The sequence below is a fragment of the Microcaecilia unicolor genome, chromosome 5 (assembly GCF_901765095.1).
Source record: "Microcaecilia unicolor chromosome 5, aMicUni1.1, whole genome shotgun sequence".
Lineage (NCBI taxonomy): Eukaryota > Metazoa > Chordata > Amphibia > Gymnophiona > Siphonopidae > Microcaecilia > Microcaecilia unicolor.
Window position 1 is genome coordinate 184222920 of NC_044035.1, and position 26525 is coordinate 184249444.

The window sequence follows — 26525 nt, forward strand, 5'->3', positions numbered from 1 at the left end:
TCTCCACCCTTAGTGAGCCTTTCCCCTTCCGACCCTCACCCTTCTTATTTGTATTATAGATCTGACCTTTTATTTTTATTATTATTGTTGTCGTTCATTTTCCCTCTTTCCCTCATGTTTTTAAGTTATATCTGTTGTTAAAAAATGTTATTTGGAAATTTACACCCCTTGATTTTATTCTGCTCTATCAAAGTTTATTTTATTATATCTAGTATATAAAAAGCTTTTATTTTATTTTATATTACAACAAAGTTGATGTTTCTATTAATGTCCTGTCTTTCTATCTCAATGCCTACGGCTGCTCTATTGTTATCATGGAGAAGGAAGGGGAAGGGAGGGGAGGGAGGAAGGGTGAAGGAGGAGAAGAAGTGGGAGGGATGGGGAAGGGAGAGGGAGGAGGAAGGGGAAGGGGAAATGGAGGGAGAATGGGAGGGAAAGGATGGAAGAGGGGGAGGGGAGGAGGGAGAGGGGGAGAATGGGAGGGGAAGAATGGAGGATGGGGAGAGGAGGAGGGGATGATGGGGGATAGGGAAGGGGAAACATGGGGGTCACTTTTTATATTAATTTTCGATCTATTTGGCTATATTGCACAATGGGGTGGTGGGATGGGAGAGGGGGGAATGGTAGTGGGGAACTGACAGCTGTGAGCTCATCCCTAATATATAGCTCACAATTGTCATAAAAAAATGTGTCTGGATCTCCTGGCCTCTCTGTCTTGCTTGCAAAGGTAGCAGATCATCTCAGGGTCCCTGGGGTTCCTTGTCTTCATCACTTTTCTCTCTGGACTGGTCCTGGGGTTCGGGCATATAGCGAGATATTGTCAAATTGTGCAGGATGCAGCAGACAACAAAGATGTCTCAGACCTTCGAGACATCAAAGTCCAAATGCCCATTCAATCGCTGCCTGGGTTGCAGCATGGGCCCTATTGTATCTTTGCTTCTCTGGGGTTTCACAATGGGGTTCATTAGCCACCTCCTCAGCCAATAGCTATGATCACCTGCATTGAGGGAAGGAGAGAACAGACGATGTTACAGAAGGGACACACAGCTTTTGGTGCATGTTATCAGATTCCACAAGCATGTTCCATGGCATCCTCCAGACCACTGTGCCTCTACCGCTTTAATCGAAGACCACTGTACAGCTGTGTGAACAAATGGATGAAGACCTGGAGTCCACACTTGGAAGGTAAGCCCTGCCTTATGCCACAATGGATTGGGATGGAGGCAGTCCCGGTCCCATTCACCAAATCCGAGGCCATGGGATTGGCATACAGGAAACAGCTTGATAAAACCACACCCTTAAGCCCATATATTGCAAGGTTTAGAAAAGATAAGGCCAGGCCACCTTATCAAAGGCCTTTTCCACATCCAAACATACCAGACTGCCCAATCACCTAAGCATGAAACATTGCCAGGAGAGCCCTATGCACATTCAAAATGGAGTGGCGGTCCTTAACAAAACCTACTTGAGCATCACTGATGAGGGATGATAAGTGCACCACCAGCTGTGTAGCAAATATTTGAACCAGGATCTTCATGTCTACATTAAGAAGGAATATCGGCCTATAAGAGCACAAACACGTTTTCTCCTTCCCTGGCTTCGGTATTAAGGTAATGAGTGCTTCATTTGCCTGAGGGGGAAAGGCACCCTTCTCCAAAGCTTCAGAAAAATAGGCAACTAAAAGACGACATAGATGAGGGGATAAGATCTTATAAAATCAGGCAAATAGCAGTCCGGGCCTGGAGCTGTAAAATGTTTTAGGTTCTTGATCTGCTATGGATTTACAACCTGTCTCACTAACACAGACTACCCAATAATTACCCTGGATTCTTTTGGATTGGTAATGAGTAAATGAAACCTTTATTAGAGGAAGCTAGATTCTACAATGATTCTGATATATACAATAATTAACTATATGCACACACTAATTAGCTGTATACCTAAACAATCATTACATCACTGGGCTTTACATCTCCATTCATCATTGGGCTTCTATATCTAAGCAATGCTAAGAGTTCTTAGACCAGGAACAGAAGTAATCAATCATCACTGGCCCTCTATAGGACAGATATATACATATATATACATACATCATCACTGGTCAGGGATTTCAGGCTCTTAACTCATCAGCTGAGGAGGCCAGGTCCAACGAAAGCTTGAAGTCTGAACACAGGAACGGATCTAATGATCCCTGCTTCTACACAGCACGTCTGCTTGTAGATGACCTCAAAGCTTTTGCTGCAGCATGACCCCTTTTATAGAGAGTTAAAGCTTGTTTTCAGAGCAGAGGAAAAATACCATAATGAACAGGAAGATGCAGTCACATGCTCTCGGTTTCAGACAACAAAACACACTGGCCAGGTGGTTTTCCTCCTGAACCTCAAGCACATCCTGCATCCCCCCTTCACCAGCTGGCTTCAAGGACATTCCAGCCTGTTGTTGAGATGTGGAAGAAGAGTTACTTTAGGTCAAAGACAGAAAGTTACTCTCGGTCAAAGTTAAACAGAATTACTTCTAATTAAAGATACAGGCCCCAAGTGCACTGGTCTGACAAGGCAGACAGAGTTGAAAAGCAATCTTTTAAAATTCACTTCCATTACAGTTCTTAATGGCCACCTGAAGCTGTTTACCCAGCAAAGGAGCATTAAGCGAGTGCTAAGCCTCAAATGACAGTCTCGGCATCCCAGAGTCTCCCAAATAGTTTGCTTCACTAGGGCCCTCAGGATCTCTTACCACACTGTAAAAGCATTGAAAATAAGTGAAGCAGTACGATTACAAAGATGTCCCTCCGCATCATGGGAGGCAGGGAATATACCTGGAGCCCATCCATGTTTTGGTAAGGCAAACTAACATTTTACCTGATCAATTACCAAAACGATAATATTTAAATTTATGGTAAAAGAACATTTTTTTAGTGCACTCATAAATAATGGAGTTCAATGTGACCTGAGTTGCTAACAGGGCTTCCCGAGCCAACGGTGAAGGATACTGGATATCTGATACTTGTGTTCCAAGTGTACTATGCCCTGGGAGAAGTGCAATGGTGTCTACACATAGGATCATTTTCGCTGTCTCCCGAAAAAGACTTAGATCATCAGCATGCTGGTGGGCATTGTTACGTCTGTGCTCACCTCGCCCTCTGGTGGCCAGAACCGGTGGCTGCTGTGGACCGTCACCCGTTCCAGATTTCAGCCCAGTCCGTTCCGGATCTTCAGGGCTGCCAGACTTGCTTGCTTGGATTGAACCTACACAGCACCCGTAGTTTCCTGATGATTGTTGCAGTGAGCTCCAGGTGCTGCTGGGCTTATTAGCCATTCTGAAACCTTGCTGCTTTGCCTTTGCATTGCGTCTAAGGCCCTGGTATGTTGGTGCTTTTGCACTTCAGCCTGAGTTTGTTTCCTTGCTCTACTTCTTGCCTGAAGTCTTGCCTGTTCTAGTTAGTCTGTGTTTAGTTTAGGGTATTGCTTGTATACTGTATTGCTTGTTTCCCAGTCTTGTGTCTTGTTTGTATGTCTTGCCTAGTTCTGGGTTTATCTGTATTTGTTCCATGCTTCAGTGGCTGCTTGCAGCTTTCAGTTCAGTCTTGTGTCTGGCTGTGTTTGTTCTCTGTTTCAGTGGCTGCTCGCAGCTTTCAGTCCTATCCTTTAGCCTATCCTTTCCCTGCCTTGCTGTCCCTGTGCTGCCTAGCTGTTAGCCAGTCCTGCCCTGTCCAGTAAGTCCTGCCGGCCACCTGAAGCCTTGAGCTCAACTCTTGGTGGAAAGTGGCCAGGTGCAGGTGAAGCCTAACTGTTTGTCAGAGATCTGCCCTGTCTCTAGCGTGGGGTGGTTTTGCCTGCCACTGCCGCTACTCGGCAGTGGCTGAAGGGCTCACAAACCCAGTTTCCAGCTGTGAAAATGTGACAGAATGCAAAGGCCATGAGCTCGGCAAGATCATCCGACCTGCTGGGCCTCCAGCTTAGAACTTCTGCTCCTGTTTCCTTTGTGAAGTCTGGTTATGGTCGTATTGTTGTTTTTGACCTTTTCATGACACTGAAGGAATATCGTAGGGAACTTTTGTCTGATCCACATGTGAGGAAGCTGCATGAAGCTTCAGCGGAGAGGAAGCGTGTCTGGAGGCTTGGGCACCGGATGAACCCAGTTTCTGCCATTGATCCTAAGACCCCGCTCTGGGAGTACAGTCACCTACTTCTCTTCGACCCAGCCCTGCGGAATACTCTGGAAGCTGCCGTTGAGAAAGAGCATGTTGCAAAGCCCAAGGTCCGGGCGTACTATCAGTCCATCCGGAGGGACGCTCCCAGCCGAATTGCTCCAGAGTCCACACCGAGTTCCAGTTCCAGCCAAGCCACTGAGTCCATGCGAAGTTCCACTTCCAGCCAAGCTCTGAGTCCTGTTCAAGTAGCGCCTCCAGTCAAGCCTCTGAGTCCAGTTCGAGTGGCGTTTCTAACTGAGCCTCCAATTCCTGTTCAAGTGGTGCTTCTGGTCGAGCCTCCGGTCCCAGTTCAGGTGGCACGTCCAGTTAAGCCCCTGAGTCCAGTCCGAGGGATGCTTCTAATTGAGCCTCCGATTCCTGTTCGAGTGGCGCTTCTGGCCAAGCCTCCGGTCCCAGTGCAAGTGGCACGTCCAGTTAAGCCCCTGAGTCCAGCCCAAGGGACGCTTCTGACTGAGCCTCCGATGCCAGTTCGAGTGGCCCTGCTAGCCAAGCCGCTGCCAAGTTCCAGCTCCAGCCAAGATGCTGAGTCCGCTCTGAGTTCCAGTTCCAGCCGAGCTGCTGAGTCCACGCTGAGTTCCAGTTCCAGCCAAGCTGCTGAGTCCATGCTGAGTTTCAGTTCCAGCCAAGCTGCTGCGTCCATGCTGAGTTCCAGTTCCAGCCTAGTTGCTGAGTCCATGAGGAGTTCCAGTTCCAGCCCAGATGCTGAATCCGAGCCGAGTTCCAGCTCCAGCCGAGAGGCGAAGTCCAGTCCTGATGCCAGTCGGGGTTCCAGCCTTGAGCCTTGTTCAAGCTCCAGCCAAGCTACCCCTGGTCATGTTTTGCGACTCCTCCATAGATTTCACCATTGTTACCCGTGGAGACCTGAATTCCCCGTGGAATTTGGGGGGGCCTTGAGGGGGAGATACTGTTATGTCTGTGCTCACCTCGCCCTCTGGTGGCCAGAACCAGTGGCTGCTGTGGACCATCACCTGTTCCAGATTTCAGCCCAGTCCGGTCCGGATCTTTCGGGCTGCCAGACTTGCTTGCTTGGATTGAACCTACACAGCACCCGTAGTTTCCTGGTGATTGTTGCAGTGAGCTCCAGATGCTGCTGGGCTTATTAGCCATTCTGAAACCTTGCTGCTTTGCCTTTGCATTGCGTCTAAGGCCCTGGTATGTTGGTGCCTTTGCACTTCAGCCTGAGTTTGTTTCCTTGCTCTAGTTCTTGCCTGAAGTCTTGCCTGTTTGGGGAATTGTTTTGCATAACTGCTTACATGAACTGCTGGGGAGTCTGAACCATTTTTAATCTACTGTGTTTGGTGAGTTACTTTGCATAACTGCTACACACGAACTGCTGGGAGTTTGAACCTTTTCTGAACTGCTGTGTTTGGGGAATGGTTTTGCCTAACTGCTGATATGAACTGCTGGGGAGAGGTTGAACACTTTCTGGAGCTACCATGTTTGGAGAATTACTTTACATACCTGCTATACATGAACTGCTGGGAGTTTGAGCCCTTTTTGAGCTGCTTTGTTTGAAGAATTGCTTTGCATAACTGCTTTATATGAACCTTTTTGGGGTTTTTTTTGTTATGTTTTGAATACTATGCTGTTGAACTGCTATCCTTCTGGAAAAATGCTGTGGTGGGAACTACCTTTGGAGGAGCAGTTGACACAAAGGGATTACAATAAAGTATAATGATCTGACCTTGTGGATTGCTGTGTGCTCTTTAGCAGTGGATTACAGCACACAGCTCAGCTAAAGGGCCGAGGGACTCAAGAGTCTCCCGGTGCAGGAGGCTTTTCCAAGAGTCTTCCGGTGGTGGAGACCTTACAACTGCCAAATTTTTCTCCATTTTTGTTTTGCAAAGATCTTTTATCACTGAATAAGCAATAAATTCTTTTGTGCAGAGTGAGCGCAGTGAGTGTCCAGGAGTAAGTCATAAGCAAAGCAAAGGAGGTACATGAAGTCTCAAAATTTTAAACACCAAAACCATGATTTTAAACATACCCCTCTCCCACATAGGTAACCAGTATAACCGAAATAAAATCTGGCTCTCCCTGGACTCTTAGTTACCAATCTTGCCACAGTATTCTGGACCATTTGAAGTTTTTGTAATAACTTCTTATGCAATCCCACATAAAACATTACAATAATCTAAGGAACAGAGACCTACTGCCTATAGCACAGTCCTAAATAACTCCTCTTTCAAATTCAGTTTCTGAAACAATCATAATTTAAGGTAGACCTGTCATATAATACCTTATCCGTGAAAAGGGAGCACTGTAAACATTATAGAGGGCCCTAAAATGCCAATACACCATCTAGTGAGAAAACAGAACAAACAAGACTGCTACCAATCTCTACACAAGAATTACATGTAGCAGAATACCGCACCTCGGCCACACAGCTAACCACAGACAGACCCTCATCAAATATGAAACAAGGGATCACTGATCAGTAATAGAGATATGAAGGCAAACAACTGTAAACCTCAAGAAGACTTGCATAGACAGCAATACTAGAAAAATAGAAACTGAATTGCAAGATATCATTTCCAAAGCTGGCATGTTCCAATTAATAAATTCAAAATAAAATACTTTTTCTCTGCCTTTTCATTCTTAGCATTTTATTCCAGAACTACCCTAACAACTCTCTTCCTTCTTCCCTATTCCCGTCCTTATTCGCTACACATTACTAACTGCATCTGATATCCTGATATGACAATGTTGACAGATCTATGTAAGCCACGTTGAGCCTGCAAATAGGTGGGGGAATGTGGGATACAAATGCAATAAATAATAATATTCAAAGTAATTTAAATGGCTAGGAGAGGCTCCTGGCCATTTAAATCCTTTGTATAGGGATATCCGGGGATATTTAGCAGCATTTAAGTAGATAGTACCACTGAATATCCCCTCTAGCTGTCTATGCCGAAAGCAGCTATTTCGTAGACAGTCCAGGGGTGGAGTTAGGATGGAGCAGCAACTTATATAGTTGACTGTGATTTTCAGTCTGCTATCCGGCTGAGTAACCACATAAAATTAGGACAGCAAAACAGCTGTCTTAACCTTATGTGCCGAGTTAACTGGGCACTAGTCTAAGTATTGGAAATACCTATGAGAGATGGTGGCCACAGGGCCTGCCAGTGTGCAAGGGCTCATAGGCCATGTGCTGAATTTTCTTGCTGGAAACAGAATTGTTCCTGTGAGGCTAACTGTTCTTCAGGACTGCAGTGTCAACATGCTCAGGCATCTAGCAAAATGTGGCACTTGAGGCAGATGTCTATGCCTAATTCTAGGCTTGGCTGTGTGTATAGTGGAAAAAAATACTTTTCCTAAAAGAGATAGCCATAGCCAAACATTTCCTTATTTTTCTGGATTTTTTTTTGGTGTGAGGGAGTTTCCTCTTGTCTTAAGGGAAGATACCATTTCTAGGGTTGATTTCCATGTGGAGAAAACCATATGTAAGGATATGGTGATATCCTTAACCATGCTACAATTTTCTGGGAGCAAATACATATCAGCTATCCTATTTGTTGCAAGGGTGCCTGGCAATGAAGACATAAAGGAACTATAGAGTAAATATCTATTTTTGGAGTGCCTACTGGTTAATGCTGCTGCCTGAGAACCTACAGAACCGCATTCAATTCCCACTGTACCTTTTTGTGTCTCTGGGTAAGTCACTTAACCCTCTTTTGTCTCAGGTACAAAATCAGTACCTGTATATAATATGTAAACCACTTTGACTATAACTACAGAAAGGCAGTATATTTTTATTTATTTATTTATTTGTAGCATTTGTATCCCACATTTCCCACCTATTTGCAGGCTCAATGTGACTTACATTATGCTGTGATGGTGCTCGCCATTTCCGGTACAGAATTTCAGATGGTATTACATTTAGGTGCATGCATATATGGTAAAAAAGAGTACATTTTGGTATTACATACAAATGATTTTGCATTAAGGTGCATACATACATGGTACAGAGGAATGCATTATGGCATTGCATAGAGGTTTCTTAGTGATAAAATGAGTTGTAGCATAAGTTAGGTCATCGACTATAAAGATACCTTGTCAATCTGGGAAGTAGGTTGGTAATGCATATTATGTAGCTTTCTTTAATAGCAGTGAGGTTAAACAGTTAAACGGCAAAAGTTCAGTTTTGTCTAGTTCTTGTAAAGTCTATTTGTTTTGTAATCAAGATGGAACATTATGGTAAGCTTTCTTGAATAGGTTCGTTTTCAGTAATCTACGGAAAATTGTTAGGTCATGTATTGATTTCATGGCTTTCGGTAATGCATTCCATAGTTGCGTGCATACGTAGGAGAAGCTGGATGCGTATATGGATTTATATTTTAGTCCTTTGCAACTGGGGTAGTGGAGATTGAGGAATGTCCGTGATTATCTTTTTGCGTTCCTAGTAGGTAGGTCTATGAGGTCTGACATATAGGTCGGAGCTTCCCCGTGAACGATTTTGTGGACCAGTGTGCAAACTTTGAACGCAATTCGTTCTTTTAAAGGGAGCCAGTGTAGTTTCTCTGTTAGGGGTTTGGCGCTTTCGTATTTCGCTTTCCCAAATATGAGCCTGGTTGCTGTGTTTTGAGCTGTTTGAAGTTTCTTAATGACTTGTTCTTTGCATCCGGCGTAGATGGCATTGCAATAATCTAGATGACTTAGCACCATCGATTGTACCAGGCTACGGAATATTTCCCTTGGGAAAAAAGGTTTGATCCTTTTAAGTTTCCACATTGAGTAGAACATTTTCTTTGTAGTGTTTTTCGCATGGTCTTCGAGTGTTAGATTTCGGTTGATTGTGACTCCCAGAATTTTCAGAGGGTGTAGTCTGGGGTGATTATGGTGCTTGGTTTGTTTGTGTTATATTGTGAGGACAGAATAAGACATTGTGTTTTTTCTGCGTTTAGCTTTAGTTGGAATGCATCCGCCCATGAGTTCATTATTTGGAGGCTGTGTTTAATTTCATTTGTGATTTCTTTTAAATCATGTTTGAACTGGATATATATCGTGACATCGTCTGCATAGATGTACGGGTTGAATCCTTGGTTGGATAGCGATTTGGCTAATGGTGTCATCATTGTTAAAAAGAGTTGGTGAAAGCAGCGATCATTGTGGTACTCCACATTCAGGTTTCCATGGTGTTGATGTTTTTGAGTTTGATACCACTTGACAGGTTCTTGCTGATAGGAAGCCTTCAAACCATCTAAGTACGTTTCCTCCAATCCCGAAGTAGTCCAGGATGTTCGAGAGTATTTGGTGGCTGACCATGTCGAACGCACTGGACATGTCAAACTGTAGTAGAAGCACATTGTTTCCAGGTGCAATTAGTTGTTTAAATTTGGTTATGAGAGTGGTTATAACTGTTTCAGTGTTGTGGTTGGATCGAAATCCTGACTGTGATTCATGTAATATATTGAATTTGGTTAGGTAGTTGGTAAGTTGTTTGGTTACCATACTTTCCATTAGTTTGACTACCAGGGGAATTGATGCTACTGGTTGATAGTTGCTTGTGTCATTTAATTTTTTCTTTAAATCTTTGGGTATAGGGGTAAGAAGTATATTACCTTTGTCCTTGGGGAACAGTCCATGTTGCAACATGTAGTTCGTGTATGATGTTACGTCTGTTATGATGTGTTGTGGGGCAAGCCTTATTAGGTTGCTGGGACAGATATCTAATTTAGAGTGGGTTTTGGAGAATTTGTTGATTGCTTGAGTGATGGTTTATTCGGTTAGCAGATCAAAGTTAGTCCATATTCAGTCTGCTGGGTGTTCATCCGGTGTTGGGTCCAGGCACTCCATGAATTTTTCGTGATCAGTGGTGTTGAGTGGTAGCATTGATCGTAGTTTTATAATTTTCTCATTGAAGTATTTGGCGAGGTTGTCTGCTGATGGGGTGTCTGTGCTGGTTGTGGTCACCAGTGTAGTGTCTATTAATTTGTTCACTATTTGGTAGAGTTTATGTGTGTCTTTGTAGTCTGGCCCTATTTTGGTTTTGTAGTATGCTCTTTTGGTTTGTCTTATCGAGTATTTGTATTTTCTTTGCATTTGTTTCCATGCATTGAGTGTAATATATGTAATATATAAATTAATATAAAATCCAATTCCCTTTCCCCTTGATATTGATTGATTTTGCACCAACAAAGATGAAGGAAAAGAAGCATTTACTAGAAGGGATTCACAGAATTAAGGTAGGATGGTTGACCTTGAGTTATGCAGATCCTCAAAGATACTTCCAAGGAATGTTAATGTTTTAAGACTACCCCAGAGAGATCTTAAAATGTTGTACCAACTAACATACAGAATGTATTACTAGATTCAACTAGTTGGAAGTGTCTGAGGTGTAATATTGTCACGACTGAAGAGATTTTGCATTAATTAATTTTTGAACCAGTAACACCTCAGTGGAGTGCAGGGGCAGACTAATCATTGGGACAATAGAGCAGCTCACAAGGGCCCACAGCAGTAGGGGCCCACTCGCCTTTAGCTTCATTCTAGTTTAATCATTTTTGATAGGTGGTTAGAAGCCCATGACCCATAGTGCCGGGGTGCCCAGATCACTGTCAGTCCATCCCTGGTGGAGTATGTTTCTTAGTGAATGCCTTGAGTAAGCTTTCAGAGGTCACAAGCTGTGTGTCCTCTTGCTCAGGTGAACCACTAGAGCTCAGCAGCATAGATATCAGCATAGACTTGTCTGACAAGACCTGCCTCTAGTGAAACCATGCTGTCTTAGGTCCTGTAATCCACATTGCCAGTAGAATACAGGAGAGGGTCTACAACTGAATCACCAGTAAGCAATCCAGGGTTTCTGGGAAAAAGTCTGGTACCCTGCTAATAATCTTAGTGGCAAAGTTCTCTGAACTATGAAGAAGGTTCTGGTTCCAGCTGTAAAATAGCAGGGATACTTCAGGTCAGGACTGAAGTGCATTGGAAAAGCTCTGTGTGGTTCTCAGTACTTCAATTGCAGAGGGTCCTGAAGATCAGGAGTGAGGTGCATTAGGAGAATTTAGTGAGAAATCGTCACATGTAACTGCCTGTTTTAAGCCAATGCTGCTGCCAATCTATAACTTTCATAGAACAGTTAAACACAGTGCAGTTCATTTAGTCTCATTTAAGTGTGCTGCTCTGAGAATTTGGGTTTTTGCTCGGTTTTCTGTTTGTGATGTAAACCTTGCTTGCTTCAGTTTGTCAGAGCAGGAAGAACCTTTTGCAGCTTGGATTGAAATTATAGGAGTGGGCGAGATGTGCTGTTTGCAAAGCTCAGCTTCCTTTCTGCTCACCAAGTTTCACTTTGACTGAGCGCTAGGATTTCTTTGTGCCCTCTGTTCCTTCCCTGCATGAACTTGTTACACATGCTGTGGAAGAGAAGTGCTTCAGATATGGTGCGCACCCCTGGAGGTATCCCCCTTGAGCTGCAAGGTAAGCAAAGAACCTCTTCAGTCTTTCCTGGCCTATGGCTTACATTCCCAACCTCAGAGCAACCGAATCAGTTAAATAAAAATATATTCATTATAGTAGAAACAAAAAATACAGAGGCAGAAGTATGTGGACCTGATGCACATCATTCATGTCCACCTGATTTCTTTTGTGTTTCATACTGATTTCTTTTGTGTTTCATACTGAGTTAATTTCAGTACTACAGATCACAGGGCCTTTGGACCATAAGTTGCTCCTATAAATTGTCTTAACTTGAGTTGCTTCTTCAATTTGTGATTTGAAAACCTGAGGAAGGTATATCAAGAATCTCACAAAAATAAATGGCCTCAGTGATTAAACTGTGAAACCTTCTGAGTGTGCTTTGTCTAGAGCACCCAATATCCAGTGGTCCCTGTCTTGAATGTTTTCTACACAAATCTTTTCTCCTTGGCCTGCTGTCTTGTGTGTGAATGCAGAAAAAGAGGAGAACAAGAGGAGCGATAGGCGTTTCTGAGGACAAAATTTTGAGAGAAATTACTAGGAAGGAATGGGCCTACAAGAATAAGGAAACGTGTTTGAATTTGTGAACAAGAATTTTCCTTCGCAAAATTTAAAACAGGGGTGAAGATATCCTGTCCTGCATTTAGAAATGCAGTCTTATTTCTGGCTAATAATGGCCATTTTTTTTGCTCTTTTCTGCAATGCAGGTTTATTCGGTATACTGGAGATTAATGAAATGTCTCATACATCACACATTCCATAATGTCTCTCAGTACTGCTCCTCAAATCAAGTCAAAATTAGCTTTATTACTACTACTTATGTACTTACGTGCTTATCATTTCTATAGCACTACTGGACGTATGCAGCACTGTGCACTAAACACGTATGAGACAATCCCCTCGCTCAACAGAGTTTACAATCTATTCAAGACAGATAAACAGCTTTAAAAGGGGGCTGCCAAACTTTTCAAAAATATTTTCAAATCGCCACATCTTCTATTGCCCAATCTAATCAGTGGCTTAGCCAGACAGCCAGTTGTGGGTGGGCACAACATTTTTTCTGCCCCACTTTATCCCCACCTCAAAATATAAATAATTTAGCTAATGAGGATCCCCAAGCTCTGTTAGCTGAAGACTTTCTCTGCAGGAGGCCAGAACTCTCTCTTACCAAGCTTGGCAGGCAGCAGCAATGACCCTAAACCACTGTTGCTGGCACCCCACACATGCTTAGTTGTCAATGGTTCAAGATGCTGTTGCCAACTGCAGAGCTTGGTAGAAGGACTGGTGTTAGACCTGCTTGGGCCCAGGTCAGAAAATAAAGGAGGGCCCCCCTCCCTGATTCCCTCTCCTCTCTGCCTCCCCTCAGATTTCCCACCTGCCATTACTATCACACTAACAGACCCTCACCAAATACAGAACAAGGGATCACAAATTAGAAATAAAAATATTTAGACAAAAATTGAATGGGAACTTCAAGAAGTTAAACTTAGCATTACTGCAAAACTGGAGACATAAAACAGAAATGCATTTCCTTTTCTACTGAACACAGTACAAAGACATTTGCTATGCACATTTCCAAAAGCTAACAAATTACATTTAAAACATTCAAAATGAAATGCTTTGTTTCTACCTTTGTTGTCTAGACATTTTATTTTTCCATCTTGCTGGTTCCAAGTTCTCTTTTCTGCTTTCCTGTCTGTCGTCTGCTAATTCTTCTTCAAGTGGTTGCAGTCCATTTTTAAAAATTATTTATTTATTCATTTTAAAGTTAGGTTTACAAAGATAAACATCTTTGAGGAAATATACAGAGCACACAATAAACATTATTTAAGAAGTAATACTTTAAACAGGTAAATCTATGCCTCAGTCCACATTTAAAGGATCCAAGATGTGCTTAAGTATTAACCAAGAGGAGTTGGTATTAACCACAAATAATAGAACCAAATATATTGGCTTCTCTTATAACTTAGGCCTATAAGTTATAAGGGTTGTCTAGTATCCTTCTTGGCCTTTATAAACTCAGACAATTGGTCAACCTCATAGAAAACATATTTCTTATCCTTATATAACACCAGACATTTACACGGAAAATGCAGCTGAAATCTAGCTTGCAATGAAGTCACATCTTGTCTTAATTCCAAAAACTTTTTTCTACGCATTTGTGTCCACTTAGATACATCTGGAAAGATAAGGATTCTTTGACCTAAAAATTCTGTTTTAGTTCTCTGAAAGTAAAATTTCAACAAAGCTTCCTTATCTTGTATAAAAACAAACTTCACTATCAATGTAGATCTTTTTTTCTCTTCTTCTATAGATTGTTCTAGAAAAGCAGTTAAGTCCAAACCTTCTGCTTGATCTTTTAATTGATCTTGTATTCCATATTCTTGTGTTTGTGAAATTCCCTGTTTTACTGGTATATAGCAAATTTTTTGAACAGGAGGATACATCTGTTCAGTATATTTGAACTCCTCTCTCAAAAATTTGTAAAACATCTCTTTCGGGGATATTAAATTAGTTAAAAGAAAATTCAAAATTCTTAAGTTTTGATTTCGCAGAGAATTTTCCAAGTTTTCAATTTTTCTCATAGTCATTAGTTTTTCCCCAACTTTTTGGGTTTGGACTTCATTTAGTTTCTTTATCTCAGCGTCCATTTTCAATTGTTTAGTTGAAACAGTTTCAAGTTCAGTTTTTGCAAATTTTACTTGTGTTGCGTTATTTAAGGATACTGAAATAAAAGATACACAGACCTTCTGAAGGTTTTCCAGCGCAATCCAAATAGACTCCAGTGAAATCTCGGCCGGACTTACCAGGGGCTGTATCCTGGTCATCAATAACATTGTTTCAGCTTGTAATTCAGTTATCTGAGAGCGCTGGGCTTCCTCCATACTCTCCTGCAACTCTATGGTCTCTCCCGGAGTCTGCCTCTTCTTCGGAAGATCTATTTTCGTCTTCTCCGGAACGGATACTCCGGCTAGCAGCGGGAATGGAGGAGTCTCTGGGCCAGCAGGGCTAAGCGAAAGATCGCTCTCCAAGCCGGTGCTCTCCCCAGCACCGGCAGAAGGAAACGCCCGTCGGAGTTGAAGCCATGAATGCCAAAATAGATGTTTGATAAAGAGGTGGGGTTTCCACCTTGGGAGGAAGAGGTCCCCTCGGTTTCCCCTTTCTCTTTGGCATTCCCCAAATAGAAGGTAGGAAATTTATCAAGAACAAGTCCAAACAGGAAAAGTATATACAGTGGTGGAAATAAGTATTTGATCCCTTGCTGATTTTGTAAGTTTGCCCACTGACAAAGACATGAGCGGCCCATAATTGAAGGGTAGGTTATTGGTAACAGTGAGAGATAGCACATCACAAATTAAATCCGGAAAATCACATTGTGGAAAGTATATGAATTTATTTGCATTCTGCAGAGGGAAATAAGTATTTGATCCCCCACCAACCAGTAAGAGATCTGGCCCCTACAGACCAGGTAGATGCTCCAAATCAACTCGTTACCTGCATGACAGACAGCTGTCGGCAATGGTCACCTGTATGAAAGACACCTGTCCACAGACTCAGTGAATCAGTCAGACTCTAACCTCTACAAAATGGCCAAGAGCAAGGAGCTGTCTAAGGATGTCAGGGACAAGATCATACACCTGCACAAGGCTGGAATGGGCTACAAAACCATCAGTAAGACGCTGGGCGAGAAGGAGACAACTGTTGGTGCCATAGTAAGAAAATGGAAGAAGTACAAAATGACTGTCAATCGACAAAGATCTGGGGCTCCACGCAAAATCTCACCTCGTGGGGTATCCTTGATCATGAGGAAGGTTAGAAATCAGCCTACAACTACAAGGGGGAACTTGTCAATGATCTCAAGGCAGCTGGGACCACTGTCACCACGAAAACCATTGGTAACACATTACGACATAACGGATTGCAATCCTGCAGTGCCCGCAAGGTCCCCCTGCTCCGGAAGGCACATGTGACGGCCCGTCTGAAGTTTGCCAGTGAACACCTGGATGATGCCGAGAGTGATTGGGAGAAGGTGCTGTGGTCAGATGAGACAAAAATTGAGCTCTTTGGCATGAACTCAACTCGCCGTGTTTGGAGGAAGAGAAATGCTGCCTGTGACCCAAAGAACACCGTCCCCACTGTCAAGCATGGAGGTGGAAATGTTATGTTTTGGGGGTGTTTCTCTGCTAAGGGCACAGGACTACTTCACCGCATCAATGGGAGAATGGATGGGGCCATGTACCGTACAATTCTGAGTGACAACCTCCTTCCCTCCGCCAGGGCCTTAAAAATGGGTCGTGGCTGGGTCTTCCAGCACGACAATGACCCAAAACATACAGCCAAGGCAACAAAGGAGTGGCTCAGGAAGAAGCACATTAGGGTCATGGAGTGGCCTAGCCAGTCACCAGACCTTAATCCCATTGAAAACTTATGGAGGGAGCTGAAGCTGCGAGTTGCCAAGCGACAGCCCAGAACTCTTAATGATTTAGAGATGATCTGCAAAGAGGAGTGGACCAAAATTCCTCCTGACATGTGTGCAAACCTCATCATCAACTACAGAAGACGTCTGACCGCTGTGCTTGCCAACAAGGGTTTTGCCACCAAGTATTAGGTCTTGTTTGCCAGAGGGATTAAATACTTATTTCCCTCTGCAGAATGCAAATAAATTCATATACTTTCCACAATGTGATTTTCCGGATTTAATTTGTGATGTGCTATCTCTCACTGTTACCAATAACCTACCCTTCAATTATGGGCTGCTCATGTCTTTGTCAGTGGGCAAACTTACAAAATCAGCAAGGGATCAAATACTTATTTCCACCACTGTAGATATGATTTGAGAAGTTAAGATCTCGGCGTCCTATCAATCGGCCATCTTGGATCCCGACCGGTTGCAGTCCATTTGTCTTTTCTCTCCTGTCTGTTCTCTTACTACTGCCTCTGACATACTGATCATTCCTTTTTAGTTCTTTTCTGCCTCTCTCTCACCCTTCTTTTCCTCCTTTTTACGTTTCAACTACCTATCAAATTTCCACTTTCTTCTTTCACCCACTAGCTCTCCCATTCCCCTTCTCACTCCTTCCTCAGCCCTACATTCTCTTTCATCTTTAATCTACTCCACATTACCATATTTCTACCCTCTGTAATCACTATCCTCTCATTCATTTCCTTGCCAATCCCTCTTCCACCTCCTGGCCTCTCCCACAGAGTTCCACCATTCCCATCGTCTTCCTCCCTCCCCACCTCACCTTCATAGCCTGACATTTTCCTGTCCCTTCTCTTTTTCCCTCCTGCCCCCATGGTCCAGCATTTTCCCCCTTTTCTCCCCTCCTGTGTACCTCTCCCTCCTTTTCATCCACACCCCATGTCCAACATCTCCCCCTCTCATTCTCACTGTCCACCATCTCTCTCTCTCCCCTCCCTTGTGTTCTGGGTCCAACATATCTCTCCCCTTCTCATGCAACATCTCTCCCTTCCTCCCCTCTACCATCCTGTCCAACATTTCTCCCTCCCCCTCCACCCTATGTTTAACATTTCTCCCTTCCCTCCACTTCTGTGTACCATTTCTCCCTCCTCTCCACCCCTATATTCAACATTTCTCCCTCTCTTGCCACCTATCCACTTTCTATGCTACCTGTCTCCCTTCCTTCCACCTCATATGCAAGATTTCTCCCTTTCTCACCCCTCCACTCCTTTGCTGCATATCTCCCTTCTTACTCATGCAGCATGTTCCCTCCCCCCTGCCATGCAGCATATTTCCTCATGTTCCCTCCCCCGTGCAGCATCTGTCCCTCATCTTCCATCCCCCGTACAGCATCTTTCTCCATCTCCCCCCCCCCATGCAGCATCTGTCCCCTGTCTTCCCTCCCCCGTGCATCATATGTCCTCTCTCTTCCCTCCCCGTGCATCATCTGTCCTCTCTCTCCCCCCCCCCCCTGTGCAGCATCTGTCCCCCTGTCTTCCCACCCCCGTGCAGCATCTATCATCCCCATCCTTTCTCTTTCCTATCCCACCCACAACTTACCTCGTGCTTCTATGGGTTGCTGGCAGCGGCAGCGATTTCTACACACTGTCTGCTGTTCAACGATTTTCTTGCAGCCACTAAGCGCTAACACGGAAGCCTCTCCTCTGTCACATCTTGACTGGGCAGAAACTGGAAGTTACAGCAGAGGAGAGGCTCCCGGTTAGCACTTAGTGGCTGCAAGGATGTTGTTGAGCGGCAGGCAGCTTGTGGGAATTGCTGCAAGCCTGTGACCTGCAGAAGGCAGCTACTTAAGGGATACCGCTACTGGGTGGGCCCAGGCTCACCTGTGGCTACCCCCCTGAATCTAATTATTTACCATAGGAGGCTGTGATTTTAGACACATTTGTTTTAAAAGAATGGCCCTTATCTACATTTTAAAATTGGTATCGTTATGGTGCCCACCTAGCTTCTGATGTTGCTGAATGCAGTAACAGCTTGAAAAGCCTATCCCTGACTTTTGTGGAAGAGGGTTGAGAGAGATGAAAGGAATGAAATAGGATCCTGATTACAGAGGTGGTGTGGCAGGAGATATAGCATGGATGAGGAGAAGAGGGGTCAGTGGAACAAGAGGCACTGCATAGATAAAAGTGAGATCACATAAAGTGATCAGAGAGTGGATACTGGAATGAACTGAGGCACCATAGAGATAAAGTAGAGGATTTGGCAACTGCAGAGTTTCCAAGGGGGCCAGATTTTTCAGGGGGAGATTTAGGGTATGCCCCTAGCCCGCCCTGTGCGACCGCTCATGTCACTCCTGCCTAAGACTGGCCCTGCCCACAGCATCGGCAGTCTCTTCCCCTTCCAACAGCAGCAGGCGATGCCTTAATAAAACGTCATCTCCTGCTGTTGCAGGACCAGTCCCACATCTCTAATCACGAGACTAGTCCCATGGCAGCAGAAGATGACATTTACTAAGGTGTCTCCTGCTGCCATTAGAAGGGGAAGCTACTCAGCGGGAGATCCCGGATGCCGAGCAAGAGTGCGGGAGATGATCTGCAAAGGCAGGAGTCTCCTGCTGAATGTGGAAGACTTGGCAGGTCTGCAACTGGAGGTATTGTAGAGATGGCAGCAGGGCTGGCCCAACTATTAGGCAAGACTACACAATTGCCTACGGAAGCAGCTTCCTGAGGAAAGCAAAGAACAGCTGCAATCAAAGCGAAACAATAGAGCCTGACAGCCACACAAACTAAAAAAACTATCAATACATACTTTTATCTTCAGAAAAGATGAGCAATTTTCAAATAGACCATTTACCTGAGTAAATGATTTTTGAAACTTGCCCTTGGAGGTGATCATTGCTGACAATCCTAAGGTGGCCAAACATGTAGAAAGAGTGACAGCCAATGCCAGAAGAATGCTTGGGTACATAGGGAGAGGAATGGCCAGCAGGAAAAAGGAGGTGGACATTAAATGGTATTAAAATCACCAAGCAAAATGTGAGGATGCACAGTAAGAGAATATGAGAACATGAGGCAATAAAGAGCCTGCAGCAAAAGGCAGTGACAGGGGGAGGTTGATAGACCAGAAGGAAATCAATAGGGTAAGGGGAGGAAATTCTGGTATCAATGTGTTCAATCAAGGGGACTGAAGAGGAAACCAATAATCGGAGAACAATGAAACAAGAGAAGAAAATAGTGCGACCTCCGCCTTTCTTGTTCAGACTGAGTTGAAAACCAAACTGATTGTCAGGTGAACAGCACTAATGGAGGTAAACAAGGTCCCCATCAGATAGCCAAGTTTCAACTAAACAGAAGACATTAGGCCAGGCATGGTGCAGATAAACATTAATTACATGTATTTTAGTATGCAGAGCACATATATTTCTGGTTTTGCTCTGAAGCAGGTATAAGGGTCAGCATGCTGCTTATTTGGACTTGGAGTTTGGATGAACGATTTAAAGTACAATTATGTTTATCATTGTGGTGTTTAAAACCACATAAATTTTTTTTAAAAATAGATTCTCTTCACTTTGCTCCTTAACTGGACATCAAGTTTTGTAAAATCCAGCACTTAACCCACTTAGGGCTCATTTTCAAAACAAACCAAAAAGTCCGGAAGTGTCATAAGGTGGCAGTAGGACATTTATCTCTCAAAAACGTCCAAGTTCCAATTTTTGACACCCCAATTTTAGACATTTTGCTCCACAGTTCGTCCAAATTTCAAGGGAGCATGTTGTGTGTGTGTGTAGGGAGGGGAGGTGTTTTGGGCAGCACCAAAAGATAGACTTTTTCTGCAATAATGGAACAAAATGAAAACATCTAGGGCCAAAATTAAGACTTTTTGGCTAGACTTGTTTCAATCATGACTAAGTGACTAAAAAGTGCCCTAAATAACCAAATGACCACTGGAGGGATTAAGGCATAACCCTCCTTACTCTTCCAGTGGTCACTGACCCCTTCCCACCCCCCAAAGATGAGAAAGAAACAGTACATACCAGCTTGTATGACAGCTTCAGATGTTATGGCCAGTTCTGCTAAGTAGATGTGTGGGACATGCTGGGCACTTTTCTATTAGTCACTGGAGGATGCTGTCCAAAGGGCTTCCCCCCCTCCCTCCCTCCCTCCTTCCTTTCTATGTCATCTTATAAGTTGGGTGTTAGCTGCAACACATTCTTGTAGATATCGGCACACTGTAATGAGGGTAGCTACATATTCAGGCCTTGATCGTGGACAGAGCTGTTATAGGGGTGCTGTGTCTGTGGTACTTATGTCAGGCCCTGAGACACTCCCTCAAGCACTGGATTAGGGCAGGGTCTTCTCTCTGGATGCACCTGTACTGACACTGGAGCGACTCACGGTCCTGGTGGATACCAAAGAGCCTGCAAAACACAAGTTTGTGGAGCCAGGGTTCAGGTGATGAACCTGCTTCATATACATTTATTACTTTTTACAACAAGTTGTGCAATGCTCCTCACATAGCCTGTGAGAGATGGCTATAGCCAGATTTTTTTTTGGGGGGGGAGGGGGGGCCTAAAGGGGTAGGTATGCATTATACAGGCACAGGTGCTGTGTGAGCTAAGGTCACTATGGGGACAGATGTTGACATAGTGGCCTTTCTGTGGAGCAAGTGCACTGTTGCTGGGAGGTGGGGATGGGCAGTGAGGAAAAGCAGGTGCACCTTTGGGAGTCTCAATGTACTTTAGCGAGTTTCTGCCAACGTTCCCATCAGTATGTAGGAGTGAGGCAGGATGCTGGGGTGGGGTGGGGGGGAAGAGGTCCAGAATCCAGATATGTGCAACCCCTCATTTTAGCATTGAATGGTAGTGGAGGGGGGACCCAAAATTACTTGTCATTGGATATTCTGACCAGTGCATTTTTTCTAGCAAAAAAGGGGCCAGTACTCAAATGCCAGGCCACACTTCAGGGGTGGGGTTATCACTGAGGGACCCACCCCACAATAGCCAGGCCCCCTGCAACCAGTCACAGAATCTATGACAAGGCAGAATTGGTGTGTAGGGCCTGAGCTCATTCATTAAAACTTGGGGACCATGAGTCAGTTTTAGCAGACAATATAAAAGGTGCCGGTACTCAGTACCCCCTCAAAAAAAGCCCTGATTCTGACAATCTGATTTCAGCAATGTTTTGTTATCCTTTGTTATGAAAAATCAATAACATACATTGCAACAAGAAAGGGACCTCACTGTATGTAACCCTGCATATGTATGGTGCTTGCACATGAGTGGTGCTGTGATCCTGGGGGGGGGGGGGGGGGGGGGGGGGGGGGGCAAAAGCTTCACATGCACCTTTCCAAGCTGCTCCTTATGGATCTCCATGCCCTCATGGAGACATTGTGAGGAGGCAGGTTCTGTTGGTGCTTGAAGATTTGTCTCCTGTGCCTGAGGCACTGGAGGACCAGGAGCTCTGACTCCTGCATGGAGACATTGGGTTCCCTGATCAGTAACATAACTGTGAACACTGAGGAACGTTCTTCCACGTGCAGAGGTCTATATGTATAATTTGCATGTGGAGGGAATGTCCTGTTATTGATACAGATATTTTCTTGACACGGGGACCTCTACCACCATTGCATGTTTTGTATAGTGTATTTTAAATTGGCAGAAATGCTTATTTATTTATTCATACTTGTATCCCACAGTTATCCAAAAATGAGTTTCAGTTCAATGTGGCTTACATTTAACAGTTGTTAGAGATTACATTGATTCAATTACTGTGTTTTACAGTGGTTGGCAAGATATCTATTAGTGCATATGGAATAGTCATTGGGTTTCTTGAGAAAATATTTAGTTCATTTCTTGAATGAAAAGATGCATTACAGTTAGAAGTTGCGCTGTGTATTGTTGCTCCAGAATGATTAGTGCATATTTTACTCATAGAATTTCCTGAAGAGGTAGGTCTTTAGGTCTTTTCTGAATTGGATGTAGTTTGTGATACTTCTTATGACTATGGGAATTAAGTTCCACCATTTTGAGCCCAGGTAGCTAAATCTCGCCGTGTAGGTGGACTTGTATAGTAAGTTTTTGCAGTTGGGCAGGTGAAGTACTAGGTAACCTCTGGTTCCTGGGTTTGCACTTCTTGGTGATAGTTTGATCATGTCTAGCATGTAGTCCGGTGACATGCCAAACAGTATTTTGAAGATGATTGTGCTGGTTTTGACAAATAGTCTGGCCTTGATCAGGAGCCAAGGTAGCATTACGCTCTATCATATTTTGATTTTTTGAATATCAATCTCACTGCTGTGTTTTGGACAGTTTGCAACAATCATAGTAGGTTTTCTTTGCAGCCTACATATACTGCATTACAGTAGTCTAGTTGGGACAATATCAGCATCTATACTGTAAGAAAGAATGACTATCTGGGGAAATAGTCTCTGATTCTTCTCAGTTTCCATAGTATTTTGAAGTTTTTTGCCATGATTGCAGCAACTTGATCTTCAAGGGTCAGCTATTTGTCGAGAAGTGATTCCTAATATTTTTATTTGTGTAAGATTGTTGATCTATTATGACGTTTTGGTAAGTACTGGGATTGTGCTGGCTCGATAAAACCAGGAGTTTAGTTTTGTCTCGGATCAGTTTAAGTTTGACAGTTGTGGCCCAGTTTTCCATGAGATCGAGTCCTTTTTTAGTCTTATCCGGTATTTCTGTGATGCCGTTGTTGAAAGGTATGTAGATGGTGATATCAACTGCGTATATAAATGGGTTAAAACCCATTTTTTCCAGTTTCTTCCCAAGTGGAGCCATCAGGACATTGAATAATATTGGTGATATCGGGGGACCCCGCATTCAGGGATCTAGGAGGCTAAAAATTAATTGGACATCTTGGTAGGATCTAGTTCTTAGAAAACCATTGAACCAGGCTGTTATTGCTCCAGTTATTCCTATGTTGTCAAGCAGGGTCATTAGTATTGTGTGATCTACTAGGTCGAAGGCGATTAATATATCGAATTGTAGTAGTAGTATTGACTGGCCTTGGCTTATTATTCTTCTGAATTTTGTGATCAGGGTGGTTATGACTGTTTCAGTGCTATAGCATGATCTGAAGCCTGATTGAGAGCTGTGAAGGACTGAGTAGTGCGTTAGGTATTCCATTAATTGTTGTGCTATTAGTCCCTCCATTGTTTTTTTCAGCAGTGGTATTGATGCTACTGGTCTGTAATTAGTGAGTTCACTGATCTTTCTGGTGGCGTCTTTGGGGATGAAATAGCTCCACTAGGCTAAACAGGTTAGGTATCTTCAGCTTGAAGAGCTGGGGATGTATAAAATCACTAGTGAGGTGGTCTGGGTAAATAGAGAAAAGTTATATACTTTTTCAGATAGTTTATTGGAGCACCCTTAGTCTTAGTAATAACAACATATTTAGAAAATAAAATTGTAGAAAGTGTGTTTTTTGTAACTCAATGCACAATCAAGCTTTAAAATTTGTTGCCAAAGGAACTAATGGACAAGTTCCTGGAGGAAAACTGCATAAGCCATTATTAGAAAATAAACTTTGGAAAAGCCACAACTTATCCATGGGCCATCCATCTGTTCTGTGTTAATCTATTCTTTGGGACTCTGCTATGTACTTGTGACTTGAACTGGTTACTGTCCACTGATGTGCCATTGGTCTAACAAAGCATGGCATTTCTAAAACCCTTACTAATTCCCATTTGACTCTTATCAGAAATCCATGATGGATGGCCATTCTCCATCCCATTCAAATCTCAACGAACAGACAGCATGCACCACCTTTTCGTATTTTCACAGCAAACTGTATTGCAATGTGCTTTCTGAACTTTTGAGTATATACTGCAGTTCCCTGGGTATAGAAGGACTGGGAGAAGTTAGATGGATGAAGGTTTTGTAGTATATGCTGGAGCTAGTCTTGGGCCATGAAACTTTCAGCCACATAGGTCTGTGTTCTAATGCCTCCAGTTTCCTGCCCTCTAGGTAGAGTGACCAGCTGACTCTGGGTTTTTCAGAATAGGTGCACAGAGTCTTGATTTTTAGCTTACTGCATCTGTGGAGATGTAGGGCCTGCTTTTTGTACATTCCCAGTCAGCTGGGCCTAGCAGAGCAGGGCCCATCCTTGGGGACATCAGTGTAGTTGACATTCAAGCTGAAATATATGGCTAAGATTTACCAGAGCTTGGGAGCCAGGGAGAGCAACATACAGAAACTGGACAAACAGAAATGTAGTTACGTCCAAAGCTGACGTGCAGATGCTAGACAAGCAGAAGCTCTTGTACTTCAGAAGCCAGAGTGCAGAAGCAGCATAGGCTAAAGCTAGCTCCTTGCAACATTAACTGGGCAGCCTTCCAGTTGCTGGGAAAGAGTTGTATCTGGCATGACTCTAAATATGTTCCCTAGGCCAGTCCACACCTAGGGTTGTAATTTGCTTGATTTCCAGCTCACCAGTAATTTGGGGCCAAAATGCTGTCCCATTCTACCATGCAGCCTCCAGTTCAAATTCAGCTGGTGCTACATCCTGACAGCACTTATTTATGGAATTCAGAATTATAAATTTATGCATGCAGTTGTGTAAAACCAAAAATGGATCAGACTATTTTGAAAAATGGAGTCAACTGGTTGCCCTACCTCCAGACAAGAGGTCCACAGGTCATAGCTGTGGTTGGCATCCCTGCGGGATTGTATTGTAGGATTAACAACTAGCACCATTTCACTTAAGCAAGTTGAGCTAATCATCCACTCCTGATTTTATACAATGAATCTCTAGACTTTTTCTAAGAAAACCAGAGCTGTAAGCCCAAAGCTGCAGTTAGGCTGAGCCAATCCTGGTTTCAACTATCTAGATGCCATGAAGACTAGAGTTGGTTGATAATCATACTATTTTGTTTTTCAGACAGTATCATTGAGTTTATGGGATCACAGGAGATCATTCTCATGAAGGTTGTGAAGCTGAACCTTAAATCCAAGTATGAAGACAGGACACTGGTATGTACCACTGATGGCTTTCCTTTCTTCTGCTGTGAGGAGGGAAGAGGGTAACAGCATTCTTACAGACACCATATTCACTCCCACGGTTTCCTTGCACAATCCATATTGGTCATTCTCCCTACAACCCACAACTCCAATTTCTTAATTTCTTCTGCTCTCTAATTTGTTTTCAACTCCTGGCCGTCTTATGCAGCTCAAAGTCATTTTGCATGTACTCCCATGATTCTTACTAGTCATGAGAACAGTATGGGATTGTGTGTATCACATGACTTAAACTTCCTAAGAACTACATAAAGTTGAGCATCAGCAGCACAAAGGTAACAGACTACACTTTTTCCCTCTTCCTCCCTACCTAAAACACCCAGAGCAAGTAAGAGTTGAGCCATGGGCCATGTGAATTTTAAAAATGCTGCTTTAGGACATCCAATGGGTGAACATAGTTTTAAAATTGGATTTCCAGTTTTCCAAAAATCTGGGAGATCATTACTTCAAAGGACTTATGTGGTTTGCTGTGGTGCTGATTGCATGAGTGCTTTTATTTTTAATCTGGGCTGCTTAGATGGTTAACTTTGGCTGTTTAAATTGCTAAACGAGAGCCACAAGCAAATAGGAAAAAGCTTCCACTTAGAAAATCCAATCAAAAAGGAGCAGAGGATGGGTAATAGACATTCCAACACAGGAACTGGTGCTTAACAGATGCTTTATTCAGTATTTGTACAGTAGGAATAAAGCATCTGTTAAGCACCAGTTTCTGTGTTGGAGTGAATATTACCCATCCTCTACTCCTTTTTGATAACTTTTATCTGTACAAAACAGGGGCATAGTTAGGAGTGTCCAGGGGCTTGTCAAAAGGTTAGTCATCTAAGTGGCGCTATTCAGCCACTAAGGTGGCAATGCTATAAAAGGGGCACTAAAATTGCGTGTTTTTGTGCATAAATGTTTAGAATACTAGCATGTATGCACATAAGTGTGCACATGCCAAAGTTTAACCTAAATACTATTCTGTAAATACACAAGTAAGTTGCATAGCACATGTATGCAAGAGAGATATACATGTATAGAGCCTAGGCAAGGCCTGGATGGGACTCACATGTGTACCTTATAGCAGAGTTTTTCAACCAGTGTGCTACAGCACATTGGTGTGCCGCCCGACTGCTCCCCAGGTGTGCCACGGGAGTGTTCTGTCACTCCTCAGCTAGCAACCCGGTATTATAAGATTTCTTCTGTAGCGGTCGGCGGCAGTGGGCAATGTTTCAGATAGCCTGCTAGTGCCAACCCTAAGTCTTATCTCTGACATAACTTCCTACTTCTGCACAGGCTGCTTCAGAGAGAGGGCTCGGGTTGGTGTGAGCAGGCTGTCTGAATCAATGCCTGCTGCTTCTGTCACTGCCACTCACTGCTATAGGAAAAAAGGCGAGGGAAAAACAGGCTAAATTCCCCACTGTGTGTACCCAGATACCATGAGGAAGTTAATGGAACCTTCATACTAA